The 13,762-nt window shown below is 37.6% G+C and overlaps 1 long non-coding RNA gene across 2 annotated transcripts in view; it reads right to left on the reverse strand.

Moving 5' to 3' along the window:
* Positions 1–12,626, reverse strand: part of LOC135969333 (uncharacterized) — an 86,707-nt gene extending 74,081 nt beyond the window's left edge. Inside the window, exons 1-2 of one of the 2 annotated variants that reach the window (XR_012430281.1) lie at positions 12,417–12,626; positions 7,450–7,555 (exon numbers count right to left, since the gene is read on the reverse strand). This is a non-coding gene — a long non-coding RNA (uncharacterized lncRNA). Of the gene's footprint in view, positions 1–7,289; positions 7,556–12,416 lie in introns of those variants that run through there. The other variant, XR_010584513.1, reaches the window with a different exon arrangement.
* Positions 12,627–13,762: the final 1,136 nt, after the last annotated feature.

A 13,762-nucleotide genomic window follows, 5' to 3' on the forward strand; every position in this document is an offset into this window, starting at 1 on the left:
AATGAGAACATGTGGTGTTTGGTGTCCTATTCCTGTGTTAGTTTGCTGAAAATAATGGCTTCCAGCTTCATCCATGTCCCTGCAAATGACATGATCTCATTCCTTTCTATGACTGCATAGTATTCCATGGCGTATATGTACTACATTTTCTTTATCCAGTCTGTCACTGATGGACATTTGGGTTGGTTCCATGTCTTTGCTATTGTAAACAGTGCTGCAATAAACATACTTGTGCATGTGTCTTTATAGTAGAATGATTTATATTCCTTTGGATATATACCCAGTAATGTGATTGCTGGGTCAAATAGTATTTTTGGTTGTAAATCCTTGAGGAATTGCCACACTGTCTTCCACAATGGTTGAACTAATTCACATTCCCACCAACAGTGTAAAAGCATTACTAATTCTCCACAGCCTCATCAGGATCTATTGTTTCTTGACTTTTTAATGATCTCCATTCTAACTGGCATGAGATGGTATCTCATGGTTTTGATTTGCATTTCTCTAATGATCAGTGATGTTGAGCTTTTTTCATATGTTTTTTGGCCACATACATGTGTTCTTTTGAGAAGTGTCTGTTCATATCCTTTGCTCACTTTTTGATGTTTTTTATAAATTGTAAATTTTTTACAGTTCCTTGTAGATTCTGGATATTAGACCTTTGTCAGATGGGTAGATTGCGAAAATTTTCTCCCATTCTGTAGGTTGTCTGTTCACTCTGATGATAGTTTCTTTCACTGTGCAAAAGCTAATTACTTAATTAGATCCCATTCGGCTTTTGTCCCAATTGCTTTTGGCATTTTTGTAATGAAGTCTTTGCCCATGCCTATGTCCCAAATGGTATTGGCCTAGGTCTTCTTCTAGGGTTTTTATGGTTTGGGGTTTTAAATTTAAGTCTTTAATCCATCTTGAGTTAGTTTTTGTATAAGGTGTAAAGAAGTGGTACAGTTTCAGTTTTCTGCATATGGCTAGCCTGTTTTCCCAACACCATTTATTGAACAGGGAACCATTTCCCCATTGCTTGTATTTATCTGGTTTGTCAAAGATCAGATGGTTGTATATGTATGTTATTATTTCTGAGGTCTCTTCTCTGTTCCATTGGTCAATATATCTGTCTTGGTACTAGTACCATGCTCTTTTGGTTACTGTGGCCTTGTAGTATAGTTTGAAGTCAGGCAGTGTGATGCCTCCAGCTTTGTTCTTTTTGCTTAGGATTTCTTGGCTGTATGCACTCTTTTTTGGTTCCATATGAAATTTAGAGTAGTTTATTCTAATTATGGGAAAAATGTCAATGGTAGTTTGATGGGAATAGCATTGAACCTATAAATTACTTTGTGTAGTATGGCCATTTTCACAATGTTGATTTTTCCTATCCATGAGCATGGAATGCTTTTCGATTTGTTTGTGTCCTCCCTTATTTGCTTGAGGAGTGGTTTGTAGTTCTCCTTGAAAAGGTCCTTCACATCCCTTGTTAGCTGTATTCCTAGGTATTTTATTATCTTTGTAGTAATTGCAAATGGGAGTTCATTCATGATTCGGCTCTCCGCTTGTCGATTGTTGATATATAGGAATAATTGTGATTTTCGCACATTAATTTTGTATCCCGAGACTTTGTTGAAGTTGCTTATCAGTTTAAGGAGTTTTGGGGTTGAGACGATGGGGTTTTCTAAATATAAAATCATGTCATCTGCAAACAGAGACAATTTGACTTCCTCTCTTCCTCTTTGAATACCATTTACCTTTTTATCTTGCCTGATTACCCTGGCCAGAACTTCTAATACTATGTTGAATAGGAGTGGTGAGAGAGGGCATCCTTTTCTTGTGCCAGTTTTCAAAGTGAATGCTTCCAGCTTTTGCCCATTTAGTATATCGGTTGTGGGTTTGTCTTAAATAGCTCTTGTTATTTAGAGCTATGTTCCATCAATAACTAGTTCATTGAAAGTTTTTAATGTGAAGGGATGTTTAATTTTATCTAAGGCCTTTCCTGCATCTATTGAAATGATCATGTAGTATTTGTCTTCAGCTCTGTTTGTGTGATGGATTAAGTTTATTGATTTGCATATGTTGAACCAGCCTTGCATCCCAGGCATAAAGCCAAGTTGATCATATTGGATGTGCTTTTTGATGTGCTTTAGGATTCGGTTTGCCAGTATTTTATTGAGGATTTACGCCACGTTGTTCAGCAGGAATATTGGCTTGAAGTTTTATTTTTTTGTTGTATCTCTGCCTGGTTTTGGTATCAGGATGATGCTGACCTCATAAAATGAGTTAGAGAGGAGTCCCTCCATTTCAGTTGTTTGGAATAGTTTCAGAAGAAATGGTACCAGCTCCTCTTTGTGTCTCTGGTGGAATTCCGCTGTGAATCCATTGGGTCCTGCCTTTTTTTGGTTGGTAGACTATTAATTACTGCCTCAATTTCAGAACTTGTTATTGGTCTATTCAGGGATTTGACTTCTTCCTGATTTAGTCTTGGAAGGGTGTATATGTTCAGGAATTTATCTATTTCTTCTAGTTTAGATCATTCTACTATAAAGACACATGCACACTTAAGTTTATTGTGACACTATTCACATTAGCAAAGACTTGGAACCAACCCAAATGCCCATTAATGATAGACTGGATAAAGAATATGTGGCACATATACACCATGGAATACCATGCAGCCATAAGAAAGGATGAGTTCATGTCCTTTGCTGGGACCTGGATTAAGCTGGAAACCATCATTCTCAGCAAACTAACACAAGAACAGAAAACCAAACATGCCTGTTCTTACTCATAATTGGGAGTTGAACAATAAGAATACATGGACACAGGGAGGGGAACATCATGCACCAGGCCTGTTGGGAGGTGGGAGGCTGGGGGAGGGATAGCATTAAGAGAAATACTTAATGTAGATGACGGGTTCATGGGTGCAGCAAACCACGATGACACATGTATACCTATGTAACAAACCTGCACGTTCTGCACATGTACCCTAGAACTTGAAGCAAAATAATAATAATAAAAGAAAACCTCTGAAAGAGCACAAATAGACAATTTAAGGTCACACCTCAAGCAGCTAGAGGAACAAAAACAAATGAAACTTAAATCCAGCAGAAGAAAAGAAATAACAAAGATCAGAACAGAACTAAATGAAATTAAAACAAGAAAAATATGAAAGATAAATGAAACAAAAAGATGATTCTTTGAAAAGATAAATAAAATTGATAGACCATTAGCAAGATTAACTAAAAAAAGCAGAGAGAAGTTTTAAATAAGCTCAATTAGAAATGAAATGAGAGATATTACAATAATATCACAGAAATATAAAAGATCATTCAAGGTTACTATAAACACCTTTATCCACATAAACTAGAAAACCTAGAAAAGATGGATAAATTCCTGGAAATATATGACCCTCCTAGCTTAAATCAGAAAGAATTAGAACTCCTGAGTCAACCAATAACAAGTAGCAAAAGTAAAATGGTAATAAAACATCACCAATAAAAAGTAGTCCAAGACCAGACAGATTCACAGCTGAATTCTATCAGACATTAAGGAAAAATTGGTACCAATCCTATTGACACTATTTCACAGAATTGAGAAAAAGGAAATCCTCCTTAAATTGTTCTATGAAGCCAGTATCACCCTAATACCAAAACCAGGAAAAGATGTAACAAAAAAAGAAAACTCCAGGCCAGTATCACTGATGAACATAGATGCAAAAATGCTTAACAAAATACTAGCTAACTGAATCCAACAGCGTATTGAAAAGATTATCCACCATGATCAAGTGGGTTTCATACCAGGGATGCAGGAATGGTTTAGCATACATAAGTCAATAAATGTGGTACAGCACATAAACATAATTAAAAACAAAAATCACATGATCATATTAATAGATACAGAAAAAAATTTGACAAAATCCAGCATCTTTTATGATTAAAACCCTAAGCAAAATTGGCATACAAGGAACATACCACAATGTAATAAAAGCTGTCTATGGCAAACCCATAGCCATCATAATACTGACTAGGGAAAAGCTGAAAGCATTCTCCCTGAGAACTGGAACAAAAAAAGAATGCCCACTCTCACCACTTCTATTTAACATAGTACTGGAAATCTTAGCCAGAGCAATAAGACAAGAGAAAGAAATAAAAGGCATCCAAATCTGTAAAGAGGAAATCAAACTATTGCTGTTTGCTGATGATATGATCTCATACCTAGAAAACCCCAAAGACTCATCCAAAAAGCTCATAAAACTGATAAATGAATTCAGCAAAATTTCAGGATACAAAATCAATGTACAAAAATCAATAGCCCTGCTGTACACCAATAGTGACCAAGTTGAGAATCAAATAAAGAACTCAACCCCTTTTACAATATCTGCAAAAAACAAAAACAAAAACAAAACAAAAAAAACTTAGAAATATACCTAACCAAGGACGTGAAAGACCTCTATAAGAAAAACTAAAAAACACTGTTGAAAGAAAGCATAGATGAAACAAACAAATGGAAGCACATCCCATGCTCATGAATGGGTAAAATCAATAGTGTGAAAATGACCATACTGCCAAAAGCAATCTACAAATTCAATGCAATTCTCATAAAAATACTACCATCTTTCTTCACAGAACTAGAATAAACACCCTTAAAATTCATATGGAACCAAAAAAGAGTTCACATAGCCATAACAAGACTAAACGAAAATAACAAATCAGGAGGGATCACATTACCTGACTTTAAATTAAACTATAAGGCAATAGTCACAAAAATAGCATGGAATTGGTATAAAAATAGGCACATAGACCTATGGAACAGAATAGAAAACCCAGGAATAAAGCCAAATGCTTATAGCCAACTGATCTTCTACAAAGTGAACAGAAACATAAAGTGGAGAAAGGACACCCTATTCAACAAATGGTGCTGGGATAATTGGCAAGCCACACGTAGGAGAATAAAACTGCCTCCTCGGCTGCGCGAGGTGGTTCACGCCTGTAATCCCAGCACTTTGGGAGGCCAAAGCTGGCAGATCACAAGGTCAGATCAAGACCATCATGGCTAACACGGTGAAACCCCGTCTGTACTAAAAATACAAAAAAATTAGCCAGCCATGATGGCGGGCTCCTGTAGTCTCAGCTACTCCAGAGGCTGAGGCAGGAGAATGGCTGAACCTGGGAGGCGGAGCTTGCAGTGAGCCGAGATCGTGCCACTGCACTCCAGCCTGGGCGACAGCGAGACTCTGTCTCAAACAAACAAACAAACAAACAAAAAAAAAAAACCTGCATCCTCTTCTCTTACCTTATACAAAAATCAACTCAATATGGATCAAGGACTTAAATCTAAGACCTGAAACTATAAAAATTCTAGAAGATAACACTGGAGAAACCCCTCTAGACATTGGCTGAGGCAAAGACTTCATGACCAAGATCCCAAAAGCAAATGCAACAAAAACAAAGATAAATAAATGGGAGTTAATTAAACTAAAGTACTTCTGCACAGCAAAAAGAATAATCAAAAGAATAAGCAGACAGCCTACAGAGTGGGAGAAAATCTTCACAACCTATACATCTGACAAAGGACTAATACCCAGAATCTACAAGGAACTCAAACAAATTAGCAAGAAAGAAACAGAGAATCCCATCAAAAGTTGGCTAAGGACATGAATAGACAATTTTCAAAAGAAGATACACAAATGGCCAGCAAATATATGAAAGAATGCTCAACATCACTAATGGTCAGGAAAATACATATCAAAACCACAATGTGATACCACCTTACTCCTGCAAGAATGCCCATAATCAAAAAGTCAAAAAAAAAAAAAAAATAGATGTTGGGAACACTTCTACATTGCTGGTGGGAATGTAAACTAGTACAACCAATTATGGAAAACAGTGTGGAGAATCCCCAAACAACTAAAATAGAACTACCATTTGATGCAACCATCCCACTACTGGGTATCTACCCAGAGGAAAGAATATATTATATGAAAAAGATACTAGCACACACATATTTATAGGAGCACAATTTGCAATTGAAAGAAAATAAAACAAGCCCAGTGTCCATCAATCAATGAGTGGATAAAGAATTTGTGATATATATATGATTGAATACTACTCAACCATAAAAAGGAACAAATTAATGGCATTCACAGCAACCTGGATGGAACTAGAGATTATTATTCTAAGTGAAGTAACTCAGGAATGGAAAACCAAACGTCGTATGTTCTTACTCATAAGTGGGAGCTAAGCTATGAGTCTACAAAGGCATAGGAATGATACAATGAACTTTGGGGACTTGAGGAAAAGGGTGAGGTGGTAAGGGATAAAAGACAACAAATTGGGTTCAGTGTATGCTGCTCAGGTGATGGGTGTACCAAAATCTCACAAATCACTACTGAATAACTTACCCATGTAACCAAATGCCATAGGTTCCTTAAAAACCTATGGAAATTTTTAAAAAAGCTTTAAAAAAGAGATAACTCTGTCGTTCACTCTCCCTTTTGGAATGGAAAATGAACACATTCCCTCTGGTTTTGTTTTATGTTTTACGGTGGATGGCAGATGAAAAACAAACATCAAATGTTTGTCAATTTTTGTTGTGACAGCATCACTCAACATGCATAAACTTATATTTTCTAATGACAATAAAATGCAAATGCCATTTCTGTAATAAAAAAAACCCCCTGAAAATCTGAGCTGTTTTATGGGTTTTTAAACCCAGTTTCTCAGGATTAAATTTAAGATGAGACACAGAATGCATTTGTACTTCCCAGTATTTGTCCTTTACTGTTTAAAAAGAAAACCCTCCAACAGGAAATCAATTTTGTTGTTATGATAGTTGTAAAATCTTTATTAAAGTCATACTTGATGGAAAAGTCATTGTTATAACCACTGTGAAAAACAGTCTGGATAATTTTTTAGTAGGCATTTACTCAAGGGAAAGGGAAATGTATGTCCATATAAAAACCTATATGCAATTGTTTATAGCAACTCTATTCATAATCTCCCCAAAGCAGAAACAATCCAAATGTCCATCAGCTAGTGAATGAATTAACACTCTGATTCATCCATCCACACAATGGAACACAATTTATCAATAAAAAAGAGCAAACTATTGATACATGAAACAACGTGGATGAATCTCAAATGTGTATTGCTAAGCAAAAGAAACCAGACTCAAAAGGTTATATACTGTTTGAATCCATTTGTAAGATATTCTAGAAAATAAAAAACCATGAAGACATAAATCAGACCAGTGGCTGGTGGGAGAGGAGCCGGGAAGCATTGACTTCAAAGAGACACAAGGGACATTTTTGAATCATGATTGTGATTATACAGCTGTATACATTTTTCAAAATTTACAGAACTGTATGCCAAAAAGGGGGATTTTAATGTATCTAAATTAATCTCACATTAATAAAGCACATTGTAAGATATTATTTAACTATTTCAGCTAACAATTACTCACAACTGATTAATTATTTGGTGAAATTTCCAAGCCCATTGCTTCTTCTCTTGTTGACATTTTGGCTGGTTTCTGGCATATTCACACTTCTACCAGAAAGTGATAGAGGCTAAAATGAGAATGGGATAAACCTGAAATCAGTTGATATTTATTAATTATGAAAAATATAGATGTAAGTACAGGAAAGCCAAGGTCTGAAATTAGTTTTGGGGGTGACCATGTTAAGAATTACAATGATTTATCTCCAGTGATTCTGAAACATGAGAGCTTAAATAACTTTTGTTTATGTAAATTATATCCACTAATATTTACCATATCAATAATTAAAACTGAGAAATGTTAAAAATATTTATTTATTAATTCATTTAAGATGAACAATAATATATCTATTATATGTTAACGTAATAATATAGGTATGCAAAGGCCCTACATTTTCAGAAACAAAAAAGATAGTCATAGAATGGGGGGAGGGGCCAGGATGGTTGACTGGAAATAGCTACAGTCGGAGGCTCCCATGGACAAGACAGAAAATGGCAAGTGAATCCTGCACTGGCAACTGAGGTATCCAGGCTGTCTCAATGAGTCTGACTAGGTGGTTGGTACAACCCATGGAGAGCAAGAAAAGCAGGGTGGTGCAATGGCCCACCTGGGAGCCACATGGGACAAGGGGAGCTCCCACCCCCAGCCAAGGGAGGTAGTGAGTGACAGTGCTACCCTGCCCAGGAAGCCACACTTTTTCCATGGATCTGTGCAATCCATGCATCAGGAGATCCCCTCATGAGCCCAAGCCTCCAGGGCCTTGATTCCCAAGCACAGAGCTGTGCAGATTGTCAATGGCCACTTGGCTGCAGACTAAGACTACTGAGTTTCTGGGAGGAGAGTTGGCCACCATCACTGTGGCTCCCTGCCGCCTAAGATGACTGAGCTACCTGGGGGAGAGGCAGCAAAAATCACTGCAGATCCAGTCAGCCATCTTTTCCTGGCTGTCCCAAGGAGACTGGGCAGTTTGAACCCAGGAGGATTTCCCCACAGTGCAGCACAGCAGCTATGGCAGATCATGGTCAGACTGCCTCTTTAGGTCAGACCCTCACCCATCCCTCTTCACCGGATGGAGCATCCTTGCAGGAATTTTAGCAACTCCAGCTAACGGGTTAGGGGAAAAACTCTGAACTCCCTGAAACTGTGCCCCGTGGGGAAGGGTGGCCGCAGTCTCCACAGATCAGCAGACTTAATCTTCCCCCTGCTGGCTCTGAGGAATCTGGACAGTCCAGAGAGGTTGATTCCCTGCAGTGTGGCACAGCCCCTCTGACAAGGGGCAGCCAGAGTGCTTTGTTAAGCAGGTCCCAGATCCCATGACTCCTGACTGGGTGAGACCCCCCCAACAGGGGTTTCCAGGCGCTTTATACAGGAGAGTTCCTGACTGCATTAGGTCTGTGCCTCTCTGGGACAGAGATCCTAGAGGAAAGAACAGGCAGCCATCTTTGCTGTTTTGCAGCATCCACAGATGACACCTCCAGGTGTGAGAGGGACCCAGGTGAATAGGGTATGGATTGGATCCCCGGCAAACCACAGCAGCCATACAGAAGAGGGGATTGACTGTTAAAAGAAAAACAAACAGAAAGCAACAATAACTACAACAGCATCAACAAAAAAGTCCCCACAAAAACCCCATCCAAAGGTCAGGAGCCTCAAATATCAAAGACAACCCGTGAAGATGAGAAAGAATGAGTGAAATAATGCTGAAAACTCAAAAACCCAGAGTGCCTCTTCTCCTCCAAATGATTGCAACACCTCTGGAGCAAGGGCACAGAACTGGGCAGAGGCTGAGAGGGATGAATTGACAGAAGTAGGCTTCAGAAGGTGGGTAATAACAAACTTTGCTGAATTAAAGGAGTATTTTCTAACCCAATGCAAAGAAGCTAAGAGTCATGATGAAACACTACAGGAGCTATTAACTAGAATAACCAGTTTAGAGAGAAACATAAATAACCTGATGTAGCTGAAAAACACAACTTTACAATGCAGCCACAGTACCAATAGCCAAAGTGACCAAGCAGAACAAAAAAATTCAGAGCCTGAAGACTCTCTTGCTGAAATAAGACAGGCAGACAAGATTAGAGGAAAACAAAAGAAAAGGAACAAACAACACCTCCACGAACTAGGAAATTATGTAAAAAGACTGAACCTACAAATGATTGAGGTACCTGAAAGAGCTGGAGAGAACAGAACCAAGTTGAAAAACATCAGGATATCCAGGAGAACTTCCCCAATCTAACAAGACAGGCCAACATTCAAATTCAGGAAATCTAAAGAACTCCAGTAAGATACTCGATGAGAAGATCAACCCCAAGCACATAATCATCAGATTCTCCAAGGTCAAACTGAAGGAAAAAATGTTAAGGGCAGCCAGAGAGAAAGGTCAGGTCACCTACAAAGGGAAGACCATCAGAATAACAGTGAACATTTCAGCAGAAACTCTATAAGCCAGAAAATATTGGAAGTGAATATTCAACATTCTTAAAGAAAAGAATTTCCAATCCAGAATTTCATATCTGGCCAAACTAAGCTTCATAAATGAAGGAGAATTAAAACCCTTTTCAGACAAGCAAATGCTGAGGGATTTTATCACCACCAGGCCTGCCTTGCAAGAGCTCCTGAGGGAAGCACTAAATATGGAAAGGAAAATCCATTACAAGCCACTTCAAAAACACACTAAAATACAAAGATCAATGACACTATGAAGGAACTACATCAACAAGTCTGCAAAATAACCAGCTAGTATCATGATGACAGAATCAAATTAACACATAACAATATTAACCTTAAATGTAAATGGCCTTAAAATGCCCCAATTAAAAGACACAAAATGACAAGCTGGATAAAGAGTCAAGACCCTTCTCACATGCAAAGACACACATAGGCTCAAAATAAAGGGATGGGGGAATATTTAGCAAGCAAATGGAAAGCAGAATAAAAGCAGGCATTGTAATCCTAGTTTCTGACAAAACAGACTTTAAACCAACAAAGACCACCCAAGACAAAGAAGGGCATTAAATAATGATAGAGGAATCAATTCAACAAGAAGAGCTAACTATCCTAAATATATATGCACACAGATTCATAAAACAAGTTCTTAGAGGCCTACACAGAGGCTTAGATTCCCACAGAATAATAATGGGAGACTTTAACACCCCACTGTCAATATTAGGTCATTGAGACAGAAAATTAACAAGTGATATGATTTGGCTCTGTCCCCACCCAAATCTCACCTGGAATTTTAATAATCCCATGTGTGAAGGGCAGGTCCAGGTAGAGATAATGGAATCAGTGAGGTGGTTTTCCCCATACAGTTCTCATGGTAGTGAATAAATCTCATGGGATCTGATGGTTTCATATAGGGGAGTTCCCCTGCACAAGCTCTCAAGCCTGCTAAAATGTAAGACATGCCTTTGCTTCTCCTTTGCCTTCCACCATGACTGTGAGGCCTCCACAGCCATGTGAAACTGTGAGTCCATTAAACCTCTTTCCTTTTTAAATTACCCAGTCTTGGGCATGTCTTTATTAGTAGTGTGAGAACAGTCTAATACAACAAGGATGTGAACAAGGACTTGAACTCAGCTCTGGATCAAGTAAACCTGATAGATATCTACAGAATTATTCACCTCAAATCAAAGAATATACATTCTTCTTGGTGCCACATAGCACTTACTCTAAAATCAATCACATAATTGGGAGTAAAATACTCTTTGGCAAATGCAAAAGAACTGAAATCATAACAAACAGTCTCTCACATCAAAGCACAGTCAAATTAGAACTCAAGATTAAGAAACTCACTCAAAACCACACAACTCATGGAAATTGAACAAGCAGCTCCTGAATAACTCTTGGGTAAATAATGAAACTAAGGCAAAAATCAAGAAGTTCTTTGAAACCAATGAGAACAAAGAGACAATATACTAGAACCTCTGGGATGCAGCTACACCAGTGTTAAGAGGGAAATTTATAGCACTAAATGCCCACATTAAAAAGCTAGGAAGATCTCAAATCAACACCCTAACATCACAACTAAAAGAACTAGAGAACCAAGAGCAAACAAACCCCAAAGCTAGAAGACAGGAAATAACCAAGATCAGAATGGAACTTAAAGAGATAGAGATAGAAAAAATCTTCAAAAATCAATAAATCCAGGAGCTGTTTTCTGGGAAAAAAAAAAAAAAAAAGAATGACAGCTAGCTAGACTTATGAAGAAGAAAAAAGAATCAAATAGACACAATAAAAAACGATAAAGGGGATATTACCACTGACCCCACAGAAATACAATCATCAGAGAATAATATAAACACTTTTATTCAAATAAAGTAGAAAATCTAGAAGAAATAGATAAATTCCTGAACACATACACCTTACTGAGATTAAACTGGGAAGAAGTTAAATCCCTGCTTAGACCAATAATAAGTTCTGAAATTGAAGTAATAGTAAATAACCCCCCAAAAGCCCAGGACCAGACGGTTTTACAGCTTAATTCTACCAGAGGTACAAAGAGAAGCTGGTACCATTGATACCATTTCTTCTGAAAATATTCGAAACAATTTAAAAAGAGGGACTTCTCCCTAACTCATTTTATGAGGCCAGCATCATCCTGATACCAAAACCTGGCAGAGATACAACAACAAAAAGATTTCAAGCCGGTATTTCTGATGAATATCAATGCAAAAATCCTCAGTAACATACAGGCAAACCAAATCCAGCAGCACAACAAAAAGCATATTCAACAAGAACAAACCAGCTTCATCCCCAGGATGCAATACTGGTTCAACATATGCAAATCAATAAATGTAATCCATCACGTAAACAAAACCCATGACAAAAACCACATGATCATCTCAATAGATGCAGAAAAGGCCTTCAATAAAATTGAACATCCCCTCATGTTAAAAACTCTCAATAGACTAGGTATTGATGGAACATACCTTAAAATAATCAGAGCCATTTATGACAAACCCACAGCCAATATCATACTGAATGAGCAAAACCTGGAAGCATTCCCCTGGAAAACCTTCGCAAGACAGGGATGCCCTCTCTCACCACGCTTATTGAACATAGTATTGGAAGATCTGGCCAGGGCAATCAGGCAAGAGAAAGAAATAAAGCACATTCAAATAGGAAGAGAAAAAGGCAAACTGTCTGTTTGCAGATGACATGATCCTATATTTAGAAAACCCCATCCTCTAAGCACAAAAGCTTCTTAAGCTGATAAGCAACTTTAGGAAAGTCTTAGGATACAAAATGAATGTGCAATAATTACAAGCATTTCTATACGCCAGCAACAGGCAAGCAGAGAGCCAAATCATGAATGAACTCACCTTCACAATTTCTACAAAGAGAATAAAATACCTAGGAATACAGCTAACAAGGGAAGTGAAGGACCTCTTCAAGGAGAACTACAAATCACTGCTCAAGGAAATAAGAGAGGACACAAACAAATGGGAAAAACATTCCATACTAACGGATAGGAAGAATCAATGTCATGAAAATGGCCATACTGCCCCAAATAATTTATAGATTCAACGTGATTTCCATTAAACTACCATTGACATTCTTCACAGAATTAGAAAAAGTACTTTAAAATTTATATGGAACCAAAAGAGCCTGTATAACCAAGACAATCCTAAGCAAAAAGAACAAAGCTGGAGGCATCATGCTACCCAACTTCGAACTGTACTACTAGGCTACAGTCACTAAAACAGCATGGTCCTGGTACAAAAAAGGACACACAGACCAATGGAGGAGAATAGAGATCACAGAAATGAGACCACACGTCTAAAAACATCTGATCTTCAACAAACCTGACAAAAACAAGCAATGGGGAAAAGATTCTCTATTTAACAAATGGTGCTGGAAAAACTGGCTAACCATATGCAGAAAATTGAAACTGAACCCCTTCTTTACACCTTAAACAAAAATAAACAAAGATAGATTAAATACTTAAATGTAAAACCCTAAACTATGAAGATCCTAGAAGAAAATCTAGGCAATACTATTCAGGACATAGGCATGGGCAAAGATTTCATGATGAAAATATCAAAAGCAAGCAACAAATGCAAAAATTGACAAATGGGATCTAATTAAACTAAGGAGCTTCTGCACAGCAAAAGAAATTATTATCAGAGTGAGCAGGCAACCTGCAGAATGGAAGAAAGTTTTTGCAATATATCCATCTGAGAAAGGTCTAATATCCAGAATCTATAAGGAACTTAAAGAAATTTACAAGAAAAAAATAAACAACCCTATCAAAAACTGAGCAAAGAATATGAAC

Source organism: Macaca fascicularis, chromosome X, assembly GCF_037993035.2.
Source record: "Macaca fascicularis isolate 582-1 chromosome X, T2T-MFA8v1.1".
Taxonomy (NCBI): Eukaryota; Metazoa; Chordata; class Mammalia; order Primates; family Cercopithecidae; genus Macaca; species Macaca fascicularis.